Raw genomic sequence first — 13,895 nt, forward strand, 5'->3', positions numbered from 1 at the left:
AGGAGCAGAGATGCCAGAAAATTATTGTTTTTCTTGGGGTGGGCAAAGAATGATCATTATGACCTAAGTGCGCTGTAAGATCATAAAAACACTTTCAAATTGAAAAACTGCATACATAAACCCTGTACAAAATATGTACAGGAGATATAATCAAGGTATGAGAGGGAGGAGACTTTGCTTTAATGAGAGACTATTAGCTGAAAGGCGTATGCCTCAGGATTCCCTCAAAATGGAAATAGTTACGTGTAATACACCACCATTGTCAGAGTAATAGAACTTTGTCCATTTTCACTTTGCATTTTAAGTGCTGCTGTCACTTTAGGCTTGTTAGCTTTTCATTTTTTTTTTTTTTAAATACCATCTGCTATCCTAACCATTTAAAATACATGCTATATCACAAGTATGGTTTTCCAATTAGCTGGGATGATGGATCAGATTCAGGACCACCCCCCACCTCCGAATCAATTTTACAACTGCCAAAGCCAATTGCCGGGGGCAAGAAAATCTGTATGGTTTAAGGATTTTATAGAGTTTGCAAACCCTGGAACACTTACAGTTTCTTTTAATTGGCCAGCTTATACAGAAATCACTCTTTTCACCAACCTGAAAACGATACATTTAAAACATGAAATAGATAATTTTCCCTCTAAAATGTAATACAAAAAACTAGCTAAAAAGAAATAGCAACCATACATATTTTTAAAATGCTAACTGACTAGGAACATCTTAAATTAACAATTAATAGCTGAAAACTGATTAGCTAGCATGTTAATACTAACATGAGCTGAGTATTCTTCCATGTGATAAGTTCTGTAATTAAAGTTCACTAGTGTTTGTTATTTTATTTCCAGGGACTTTAGCATTATATAATGTTAGCATATTTTAAACATTCATAGTATAATTACATTGAATTTGACTCATTACTCAAATCCTCAAAATATTTCATTGCTAGGAATGTAGGAAAAAATTTAATACAATAATTTTTAATTTAGTGATACAACAGATGGCCTAATTCTTACCTAAAAGGATTTTTGTATTTTTCTTCTATTTCTTGACTTTCACCATTTCACCTAAATTTTGGACTCTGCCTTGCCCACTACCACAATTTTCATTTTGACCTTGGAGATCCTATTGAATTTTAATGCCTAGCTTAAATTCTTTTAAATTATTTTTTCATGAGAAAGTCAACAAATTAACTATAAAAGTTTAGCCCATATGGTATTATTGTGCTCAGTTGCAAAATTATGTGCGATTCTTTGTGACCCCATGGACTGTAGCCTGCCAGGCTCCTCTGTCCATGGGATTTCCTAGGCAAGAATACTGGAATGGGTTTCCGTTTTCTTCTCCAGTGGTATTATTAAGAGTCATTTTAAAAGGAAATTATAAATCTATAATATAAATGTAATTTTTTTACTCTCTACAAAAGACTCACTTTATTATTTTTGCATAAGTTCAAGTTGTATAATTATGATTTGTTACACATATGTTTTGCAAAAGAATGACCACTAAAAGATTAATTGACACCTCCATCACCTTATCTAATTACCTCTTTTTTTGTAGTGAGAAAATTTAAGAATATACTTAGCATCTTTCAAGTATATAATAGAGTGTGGTTGACTATAAACACCATGGTATACATTAGATCCTCAGAATGTATTCCTCTTATAACTGGAAGTATGTACCTTTTGACCAACATTTTCCCATTTCCTCCACCTCCCAACTCCTGACAAATTATGTGTGCATGCCTGTTACCCACCGTAGGGGTGAACCTGACTCCTCCTGGTTCCTGTGTTTGGTGCTGATGACAGAATCAAGGCCAAATGAGGCTGTAGTTGATCCCTTAGGGTACAGAGCTGTTTCTAGGTTTCCAGTAGGGACAATGGTCAGAAAGTCAACTGCCTTGATGTGGATCTCTCTTTTCAAAATGACTCTCTCCATTGCATCCTCCTTGGACTGCCCTGAGGATTCTCAGTCTCCTACCCAAATCCAGCAGCTGCCATAAAGGCACTTCTGTCTGTGGATGAATGTCAAGATCTTGTTGATGGAGGATGGTGATGGTGGTGGAATACAAGCTACAAGATGTCATATTCACACCTCTGGTTGATGTCACTCCTCAGAGGTGATACTTTTAGATTGAACTTCCAACAATATAAAAGTGTGTTACTATCAACCCAGAGCCTTGGTACTAAATTGTTGGCTATTAAGATAAAGAAATATGAGGGGCACTGGTACCCATAGGGGGCTCCACGTTGCTCCCTGGGCTCCTACTTGGTTTATACTGTGTAGCTTTAGTGATATGAAATCTCCAGATAGAGCATTGGAAATACCATACTGTCCCAATGTTGTGACTACCATCACTATTTATTTATTCAGCTTAACTCACTTTAGTTACATTTATAAATAAATATTATTCAAAACTTTTCTGATACAACTAAATCACTTTGTATTGTCAGAGACAATACAAAGACAGGCAATGCCAAAGAATGCTCAAACTACTGCGCATTTACACTCATCTCACATGCTAGCGAAGTGATGCTCAAAATTCTCCAAGCATGCCTTCAACAGTACATGAACCGTGAACTTTCAGATGTTCAAGCTGGATTTAGAAAAGGCAGAGGAACCAGAGAGCAAATTGCCAACATCCGCTGGATCATTGAAAAAGCAAGAGAGTTCCAGAAAAAATTCTGCTTTATTGACTATGACAAAGTCTTTGACTGTGTGGATCACAATAAACTGTGGAAAATTCTGAAAGAGATGGGAATATCAGACCACCTGACCTGCCTCTTGAGAAACCTATATGCAGGTCAGGAAGCAACAGTTAGAACTGGACATGGAACAACAGACTGGTTCCAAATAGGAAAAGGAATATGTCAAGGCTATATATTGTCACCATGCTTATTTAACTCATATGCAGAGTACATTATGAGAAATGCTAGGCTGGATGAAGCATAAGCTGGAATCAAGATTGCCAGGAGAAATATCAGTAACCTTAGATATGCAAATAACATCACCCTTATGGCAGAAAGCAAAGAACTAAAAAGCCTCTTGATGAAAGTGAAAGTGGAGAGTGAAAAAATTGGCTCAAAACTCAACATTCAGAAAACAAAGATCATGGCATCTGGTCCCATCACTTCATGACAAATAGATGGGGAAACAGTGGAAACAGTGACAGACTTTATTTTGGGGTGCTCCAAAGTCACTGCAAATGGTGACTGCAGCCATAAATTTAAAAACCACTTGCTCCTTGGAAGAAAAGTTATGACCAACCTAGACATCATATTAAAAAGCAGAGACATTACTTTGCCAACAAAGGTCTGTCTAGTCAAAGCTATGGTTTTTCCAGCAGTCAGGTATGGATGTGAGAGTTGGACTATAAAGAAAGCTGAGCACCAAAGAACTGACACTTTTGAATTGTGGTGTCAGAGAAGACTCTTGAGAGTCCCTGGACTGCATGGCGATCCAATCAGTCAGTCCTAAAGGAAAACAGTCCTGAATATTCATTGGAAGGACTGATGCTGAAGCTGAAACTCCAATACTTTGGCCACCTGATGTGAAGAACTGACACATTTGAAAAGACCCTGATGCTGGGAAAGATTGAGGGCAGGAGGAGAAGGGGACGACAGAGGATAAGGTGGTTGGATGGCATCATTGACTCAATGGACATGAATCTGAGTAAACTCCAGGTGTTGGTAACGGACAAGGAGGCCTCGCGTGCTACAGTCCACGGGGTCGCAAAGAGTTGGACACGACTGAACATCTGAACTGAACTAATTGTCAGAAAATGACTACCTAGAATGAGAAATATCATCTTAGTGAATCAATCAATCAAATGTATGGTGAGTTATGAAAGGACTGTGAATGAATATATCTTTTTATGAAAAATTGTATAGCTTAGGTATATACCAGACTGCAGCCTTTCAAAGAATTACCTTGTAAAGCTTTATTCTTATTCCAGCATAATTTTCATTGTTCAAAATACCTTCCTAATTCTCTTTATAGCCTTACCTCCAAAATCACTTTACATTCCATGCAAAAAAAGCAACTCCATTATACTTGAATCACATCTAGATTTTCAATCACCTGTTTCCCAGTTTGATCTTCCACTTTATAAGAATGAATCTCAAAGTTCTTGGAAGATTCTTACAATCAAATTCACTTTCACTTATTAAAATAATTTGGCCTCCTTGATTATATGTAAAGTTCTCTTTACTATACATCTGCTCCTCTCTTAAACAGGATGCAAGAAAAATTAAGGACTTAGAGGACACAGCGAGAAAGACAAGTGACCGTATATCAACTGGATCTAAATGTATCTGTTGCCATGTAAGGGTCTGAAATGCAAGAAAGATTCAAGCAACACTTATTTTTGTATCAAAGACAGTACTAATGGAAACACCTGTCCTGACTTGTCATTTAGAAAATGAAAACTCAGAGGAACTCCCTTTGATCTCTCCCAGATCTATTGTGACCTTGTCAGTGAAGAGTCCAACACAGACTCTCTTGGAGAGTGCGCCTCAGAATGCCCATGAATGCAGCAAATGCTTATCCCACACAGAACTGGAGACTGAAAGTTTAAATTGCAGTGAGGAACTCAAGGCCTCATCTGTTTGCTGTTACAACACACAGGGTGCACTCATAAATTCCAAAACACACAGTTGCTTCTTTGATGTCTTTTCCTGAGAAAGTTGTTATCCCAAACTAGACAGGTTTTCCTCTATGGGTGCAAACTTGGTCTGAATTATTTAGAAAGAGAATCACTTTTCAGAAAGAGAATGCCATCATATAGGACTGTATTGTTCAAATCTGGCAAAACATCTTACTTTTATCACTGAGCATATTCAGGCCAACAACACGACAAAGATTGCAACATCTTCAAGCACATAGTTATAAAAGTAGAAAAATTTTTATTTCAATAATTTTGAAAGATGTATTCAATACAGGCATTTCAAAATATTTATAACAGCAGATGCTCCATGGGACTAAATTGACTTCTGAGGTAACTTTCAAAGGCAATGAGCAAGATGATGGTTTGTTATAAAATATAGGTCTTATGATCTCATAATGTATATACTTAACATTCATTCACTGGTTAAAGACACTTCTTCTAGACTCTCAGTAAGTATCAGGGAATTGTTTTGTGGCTTTCTCTTAGGCAGTAAACACGGTTATGCTCTGAATGAAAGTAGTCATTGACTGTCTAATAGCATCAATTGGGGAACACAAAACTAAAATAAACTAATTTTGATGTTATGCTTGTATAAAATCACAATATTGAGACACCAAATTTTCCTAAATAGATACAAAGCAAGTTTCAGGGAGGTAAGTATACCCTGTAAGATAAAGAGCTAGATGCACAAATAGATAGAAGATAGATAGATGATAGATGAATAGATTGATAGATAAATGGATTATGATAAAGACATAATAGATTATGGAGGTCATTTAGTCACTGTCCAACTCTTGCAATACCATGGACTGTAGCCCACCAGGCTCCTCTGTCCATGGAATTTCCAAAGCAACAATACTGGAGTGTGTTGCCATCTCCTTCTCCACGGGATCTTCCAGACCCAGGGATTGAACCCGTGTCTCCTGCATTGCAGGCAGATTCTTTACCACTGAGCCACCAGGGAAGCCTTTAATAGATGATAGATAGGCAGATGGCCTCATAATCCATCCACACTAGTGTTCTACTTTATTAATATTATAAAATATCTCCAGACTTGTTTCCTCCTTCCATGGAGTTTTTCCCTCCCCAACTACTTATTAGTTACTTATATTCATGTACATGCTATAAAAGAGTTTTGTTGTATAAAGTATATAGAAGTGCATTAGAACAAGAATGTTACTGAAAAATAATATAAATGGCCACAAAATTGTGGTGCAAAACACATGCATAAGAGCTTGAGACAAAGTACAGAGAACTTCAGAGGGCAAGTTTAGTCTTAACAGGAGATGGATCCTTTGCAAAGTTGTTCTTGTCTGACTGCAGAGGAATCTTTAGACAACTAGAACTTCCTTTTCCTTTTCTCCATCTTCATTTCCTGGTGTCCACGTGAAGATTGAAGGCCTGTGTGAGAATTTGGAAAGCTTTGGTTACTGATGTAATACCTAAATCTGTTACCAAACTCATCTTCCCACTTAGGGATATTTGTATACAAATAAAAAAATCTTACATAACCCAGCCTACTAGCTGCTTAATGAATGAACTTTACACACAATAAGAAGCTAAGGGAACTTCCTTGGTGGTCCAGTGGTTAAGAATGAATCCATCTTCCAATGCAGGGGACAAGGATTTGATACCTGGTCAGGGAACTAAAGGGCTTTCCCGGTGGCTCAGACAGTAAAGAAACTGCCTACAATGCAGGAGACCCAGGTTTGATTCCTGGGTCAAGAAAATCCCCTGGAGAAGGAAATGGCTACCCACTCCAGGATTCTTTCCTGGAGAATTCCATGGACTGAGGAGCTTCCCAAGTGACTCAGTGGTAAAGAATCTGCATGTTAACACAGGAGGTGCAAAAGACACAGGTTCGATCACTGAGTCAGGAAGAGGTCTTGGAGAAGGAAATGGCAATCCATCCCAGTATCCTTGCCTAGAAAATTCCATGGACAGAGGAGTCTGGCGGTCTACAGTCAATGGGGTCACAAAGAGTCAGACATGACTGAGCGACTAAAGAACAACAGGGAACTAAAATCCCACATGCCACAGGGCAACTAAGCCTGCACACCACAACTGGAAAAAGCCTGTATGCCACAACAAAGACCTAGTGCTGCCAAAGAAAGAAACTAGAGAAGGAATACTGGGGAAAGGAGTGCGTCTCTGAACTTTCAAAAGTATTTCCGCTTCACAGATTCAAATACAACTTGTGAGTTGGGCACTTCTGAAGCTGAGACAAGGAAGAACAGATATATTTCTGGGCTCATTCCTTTAAAACAGGAAGCCGAGTACAAAGGCATCATGGAGGCATCTAGCCTCTTACTAGATCTGCCTGATCATCCATTTCCTCTTCTGCAAAACTGGGGTGAAAGTGTTTCTCTGAAGCATTTGTTTGTGTTAAGGATTCAGTGAATAAATCCAAGTAGGGTGCATTGTCTGGCACATCGTAAGGACTCCACACATGAGAGAGAGTGAAAGGAAGAGGGAGACACCAGAAGGAGGGGGAGAGGAGGAAGTCAGGTCTCTGGCAATCCTACCAGAAAAGAAGGAGGCCATTAATGCCTCCACAGGACCCCATCGGTCCCACTCTTGATCAATGTGCTCTTCTCCTTCGAGTCTGATTCCAGGGATTCACAACCTTAGCTGTACATTAAAATTGCCTGGAAGGCTTAAAATCCTGGTGCTCAGGCTGCCCTTCAAATCAGTGAAATCAGAAACCCTAGAAATTCAAAACTAGCAGCAAAAATTTATAAATCTCTGTAATGTTAAGAACAATTACTCTGTTCCACCCTTGTCTTCACATTCTCTCTCTCTCTTTTTTTTTTTTTGGCTGTTTGCCAATAGAACTTTATTTTACAGTCGATCCTTGCTCATTTTCATATTCTTAACCATCATCCATTGAGTGCTTGTTGGCTCTGAGATGGCACTTTAGGCCTGGTAAATCTAAAATATGCTGGAAACAATTTTTTTAATGAGCATATTTTTTTAGCAAAAGAGAGTGGATGTATTAAAGCACATAACTTTAGACTTCTTGGCATTGTTGTCTGCATGCATGCTAAGTTGCTTTAGTCACACTTGACTCTCCGCAACCCTATGGACTGTAGCCCATCAGGCTTCTCTCTCCATGGGATTCTCCAGACAAAAATACTGGAGTGGGTTGCCATGCCCTCCTCTAGGGCATCTTCCCTACCCAGGGATGAACCCACGTCTCTAGTAGCTCCAACATTGGCAGGTGGGTTCTTTACCACTAGTGCCACTTGGGAAGTCTATGTTAGGCTCATTTTTCAAAATAGGAGCCAAGTTATCCCCTAACATTGTTGTTGTTATTCAGTCACTAAGTCATGTCTGACTCTTTATGACCCCATGAACCCTGCCCACCAATGGAGGGTTGCCATGCCCTTCTCCAGGGGATTTTCCCTACTTAAGGATTGAATCCCATCTCTTACATTACAAGCAGATTCTTTACCCTCTGAGCCACCAGGGAAGTCCCATCCCTAATATATTGACTCACAAATAAAAAATGTCTTGACTGGGAGAAAAGAAAGTGAGAGGCACTCAGTCGTGTCCAACTCTTTGTGACTCTTTGCGAATTCTCCAGGCCAGAATACTGGAGTGGGTAGCCTTTCCCTTCTCCAAGGGATCTTCCCAACCCAGGGTTCAAGCCCAGGTCTCCCACATTGCATGCAGATTCTTTACCAGCTGAGGCACAAGGGAAGCCCTTGACTGGGAGAAGAATATATAATATGACTTGGAGCTCAAGGTCAGCCTAATATTTAAGGTTTATATGCATTTCCAGAAGGAGAAGTTTTAAAGTTCAGACCTATAGGGATTTTTCCAAATGCTCCTTCAATAAAGCTTTGCTCTGGATCACTTACATGTTTAGAAAGTGGCTGTTGATGGCTAAATTATGAGCCATAAAATGTATTTGTAAAATTACACAACCAAGCAAGAATTCTCAGAATCTCCTCTCAGAAATATCATATGCAAATTTTTGTTTCACTTGATGCTGATTTGAGTAAAATTTATTTCTATCATCTTAGAAATAAATTAGAGAAATGAAAATAGATCTAAGTTTTGAAAGCATGTTAAAAAAGAAAAACATTACCTACCTGAGCATGAAAAGAAAAAAAGATTTATGTTTTCTTACCACTATGGGAAAATGGTTACAATTATGAACAAGCCCTTTAAGGTAATAAATAAATTTTTCATAAGTCATCATTTTTTACTAGCTGTTATAATCATTTTCTCCTTACTGTATTCTCCAACTTGCCAATAACATCATTTTAACATTCTTATGTAACCAGCTATGTTCTACTATGTGGCCTAATATTTCACTTTAATATCCATTCATTTTCAACAGCTTGAGCTCTCTGAGGCCTTGCAGAAGCACTCCGTCTCTGGTGAAGTGTCAGTTTAAGTGTGATGTATTATTCAGCTTGGTAAAGGAGGTGTAACCACTCAGTGGCAATCATGAGAATCACAGGAAAAAACGTGTACAAACATCTGGGGCCCGAAAGTCATTTCACTGGCTCACAGCGTCAGGCTTTGCTAACGGATCTTATTTAAAGTACAGGACACTACTTATACATTTTTTAAAATCCTATACTACACAACTAAAAGGACATTCTATTTCAATTTCAAAATTACAATATTGCACACAGTGCAGAAAGCGAGGTCCTCAACGTGACCTACTGATAGTTCTGAAGCTGGCATTGCAGGGGAGGCAGCCGGAAACAGGATGCAAATGCCACTGTCTTCTCTTTTTCACAACCGAAAGCTCAGTATTCATCCTAACAGATGTAGGTGAATGTTGCTGGCTGTTGTACTTACATAACAGGAAGACAGTCTGCAGGCTGTGGACTCAGAAAGCCCAAAGCAAAATCTTACTTTGCAACCATGGGCAAATCCCTTGTCTATCCCTCAGCTTCCTCATTAGGTACATGATACTGAGCTGGCCAAAAAGCTGTTTGGGTCTTTCCATAAGACAGTATGGAAAAAAACCCAAACAAACATTTTGACTAACCCAATATTATCGCTCAAATTATTTGCTGCTTCATCCTAAGGGAGAATTATACTCTCTTGCTTCACTGTCTTCAGATTTGCATGTGTGTCTTGCTTTGGCCAATGATGTGGACAGAAGGGAGATAAAATAGAAAGGCAGATAGTGTATGGTATTGACCTCCAGGGTAAGCAGTGTGAACTCTGTCCCACAGCCAGGCAGTCAGGGAAGGTTCATGAGCCAGGTTGTGACATACAACCACTACAACATCCACAGTGATGGTAATGACAGATTTCGATTGAACACTCACAGTAGGTCACACCCAGGGCCGAGGGTGCAGGCCTTGCTTATTGTATCTGGAGCATCACACTGGAAGGAGTGTTCTGTGGTCCGCAGAAGTTAAGAAACAGTCCAGTGGCACAGAGTCAGATAGCAGTGAGTCTGGCTGGCCCCTGCAGCTCTTGACTCCAAACCTGCAGTTCTTCAAGGGCACAGTGAGGTTGCGAGGTCAGCGGGGCTGGAGGGAGGTGGTTCTGGTGCCACCTGTGGCTGGTACAGATGGGGAGAGTTGGGAGGCATGGTGGGCGTTGCAGGTTGGGGGTCGGGGATCTGGACTTGGGTACCAGCAGTGGGCTTCTCAGGTGGCGCTAGTGGTAAAGAAACTGCCTACCACTGCAGGAGATGTAAGAGACTTGGGTTCAATCTCTGGGTCTGGAAAATCTCCTGGAGGAGGGCGTGGCAACCCACTCCAGTATTCTTGCCTGGAGAATCCCATGGACAGAGGAGCCTGATGGACCCAGTCCATAGAGTCATAAAGAGTCAGACATGACTGAAGTGACTTAGCATGCAGCACACACATGTGACATAAAGTGGCACTTGCTACTTTAGAGCAGTAGCATTAAGAGCCATGATATAATTCCACCATGATCTCTCTTATCTGGACCACAAAATCGGGATGTCTGAATGGAAACTGATCCCTTTACCAGGTTTCATGGGGCAAGACTGCTGCTCACTCCAATAGACACGGTATGAGACAAAAATAGACCTCTGTGGGTAAAAGCCCAGACTGATTTATCCATCTCACATAATGAGGATAATGATAGTACTTAACAAGCTAGACTGTGTGAGTGCTAAATGAGAAAATACCCATAGAGAAATTACAAAGTGTCTGGCACACGGAAAGCATTCAATATTAGCCATTGTTATTATGGACATACCTCAGTGGTACAGTTCCAGACCACCTCAAGAAAGTAATTATCACAACAAAGTGAGTCCCACAAATTTCATGGTATCCCAGTGTATATATAAGTTATATTTGTACTATATTGCCTTCTATTAAATATGCAATAGAATTATGTCTTAAAAAGTACATACTTTAATTTTAAAATATTGCTAAAAACTATTAACCATCATCTGAGCATTCAGTGAGATATAATCTTTTTGCAACAGTTACATCAAAGATCACTGATCACAGATCATCATAACAATTATAATACTAATAAAAGTCTGAAATACTGCAAGAATTCCCAAGATGTGACACAGACATGAAGTGAGCAAATGTTGTTGGAAAAGTGGAGCTGATAGGCTTGCTCAACACAAGGCTGCCACAAGCCTTCAGTTTGTAAAAAAAAAAACACAATATCCATGAAGTGAAATACAGAGAAATGCAATAAAATGAGGTATGATTGTATGAATATCACAAAAATATCTAAGTTAAAGATGTGGGGGTGATGATGAGACTATCTGCCTCTTACAAACGTGATGGGTTCCCTTATAGCTCAGACAGTAAAGAATCTGCCTGCAAAGCAGGAGTCCAGGGTTTGATCCCTGCGTCAAAAAGATCTCCTGAGGGAGGGCACTCCTGAGGGAGGGAACCCACTCCAGTATTCTTGCCTGGAGAATTCCATGGCCAGAGGAGCCTGGTGGGCTACAGTCCATGGGGTCGCAAAAAGTTGGACATGACTAAGCAACTAACATTTTTGCTTCTATCCCTTCTTCACCAAAAAAAAAAAAAAAGTCACAAATTAGATTTAAATTATGTCTTCTCTCCTACCTGTCCACTTGAGAATTGCTAATCCAGTTATAATCATTCACTGATTAAATCATCTTTGTAAGTGGATAGGGCTGCCAGATTTAGCAAATTAAAATGGAAGATCCTTAGTAACATTTTAATTTCAGATAAACAAGGAACTTTTTTCAGGTAAGCATATCCCCATGTAATATTTTAACAAATACGTTGTTCATCTGAGATAGAAACACAACTGCTGTCCTGTGTTACATTTGTAACTATTAACTGGAAGAACGTGCTTTCCCAGGCTGTAGTTACAATATGTATTCCATTCCCTCTTTGTCATTAAGCTTTTGGATCCTGAAGTAGGTTGGAAAAAGCATTTGGCATCAAGAGGGGAGAATGGAGGAGGTGGTGGGATGTATTGGGAGATTGGGATTGTCATATAAACACTACAATGTATAAAATAGATAACTAATGAGAACCCATTGTATAGCGCAGGGAACTCTACTCAATGCTCTTGTGGTAACCTAAATGGGAAGGAAATCCAAAAAGAGGGGATATATGTACAGTTGATTCACTTTGCTATACAGAAGAAACTAATACAACATTGTAAAGCAACTGTACTCCAATAATATTTTTTTTTTAAACTATTGGAACCATAGACACATTTTGTTGTCGAAATGTAACTGTGCCAGTACCGTGCACCAAAAGAAACACTAGGTTAAGGACCAAAATACTTAGGTTTTAGTCCAAGTTCTCTGACTAACTGGTTTTTCATTCTTCAACAAAATTCTTGTATTTCTCTAAGTTTCAGTTTCCTCATTAGTAAAGTAGGAAAGTTGGATTTAAAATTTTTCTAAGGTATCTTTTAGTTTAAAATTTTAAAAATCTTCAAAGGGATATTTACAACAAAAACTTTCTATTTAAATCATAGGAGTTCTTACAAAGCTTTCAAAATAGAAAGGTATAGCATCATGCTGATTAGGTCTTAGTCCATTAAGGTCTGTTCCCCTTCCCAAATATAACGAACAATGGTTTAATATCAGCTTTCACCATGCCAGATACTTTATAAATATTAACTGATTTAAACCTTATAATTGTTCAATGAAGTAAATGCTATTAATGTATCCATTTTAGAGATGAAACTGTGGCCAGAGAAATTGAATAATTTGTTATGACCCCACAACATGTGTGGAAACCCCAGAATTTGAATCCAAGTAATCTAGCTTTATCTTCTCTGTAGGAAAACATCATATACTTCTCACAGAAGCATAAAACCAAACTAATAAATAATAATGTCAAGCTTAAAATAATTACTAAGCTTTATGGAGATGAGTGGGTAAGTTCTAGCATAAACAACTGACCTTCCATATAAATGTCACTTTGAGTGACAAAGCCCCTAGAGTTGTGCCCTATCCTAGGTATTAAGTAAATGCTGTTGAATGAACATGTCAGTAAAGAGGCTTATACCTTGGACTGATTTCAGCTTCAGAGTTTTAATATTTTGACTAAATTGCATAGAAACTTTGGAACTGTATGCAACAACTTTGCATGGTAGTTACAGTACATCCTATACAATGATGGTCAAATTGAGCTGAAAATTCTCAAAAGAGCAACCATTTAGACTCAACCACAACCTTTCATTGTACTTGAGCCATGAGAAACTGAGACAGCAGCCCCAGTGAATAGTTCTATTTTCTGTGGTGGCCTCTGAGACCAGGGAAAGAGACACTCAGGATCGATGCTTAATTATGCCAGCTAGCCAAAGGCCAGAGCATGTAGTGAGACTGTGATATAACATGAATAATGAGGACAAACTTAGAAATTGAAGGAGGATTATAGAAGTTAGTGACATTATTACAGGGTACACAGTGGCAGCAAGTAGGGGCTTTAGTGTAAAAAGTGGCAGCTTTAGTATAAATCAGCAATGCTTCATAAATGAAATTAACTCTAAATTTCTCATGAATTCACCTCACAGGATAAGTACTATTCTCCAAGGTGGCACAAATGGATTGTTGAGCCCTAAGGCTCACAGAGATACTGCAAGAAATCTATAGTCCATGTATTCATCAAAAATTATCTGTATCCTGAATATATTATATGTATCATACACATTGTTACAAATACTTGCCATATACATTTGCATGCAGGTGTGATTAATAAAACAAAAAAGTAAAAAAATATTTAGAGAGTTTGGGGAAGTTATTTTTCATTCTATTTTTAAAAAATCC

This window comes from Bubalus bubalis, chromosome 2 (assembly GCF_019923935.1).
Source record: "Bubalus bubalis isolate 160015118507 breed Murrah chromosome 2, NDDB_SH_1, whole genome shotgun sequence".
Lineage (NCBI taxonomy): Eukaryota > Metazoa > Chordata > Mammalia > Artiodactyla > Bovidae > Bubalus > Bubalus bubalis.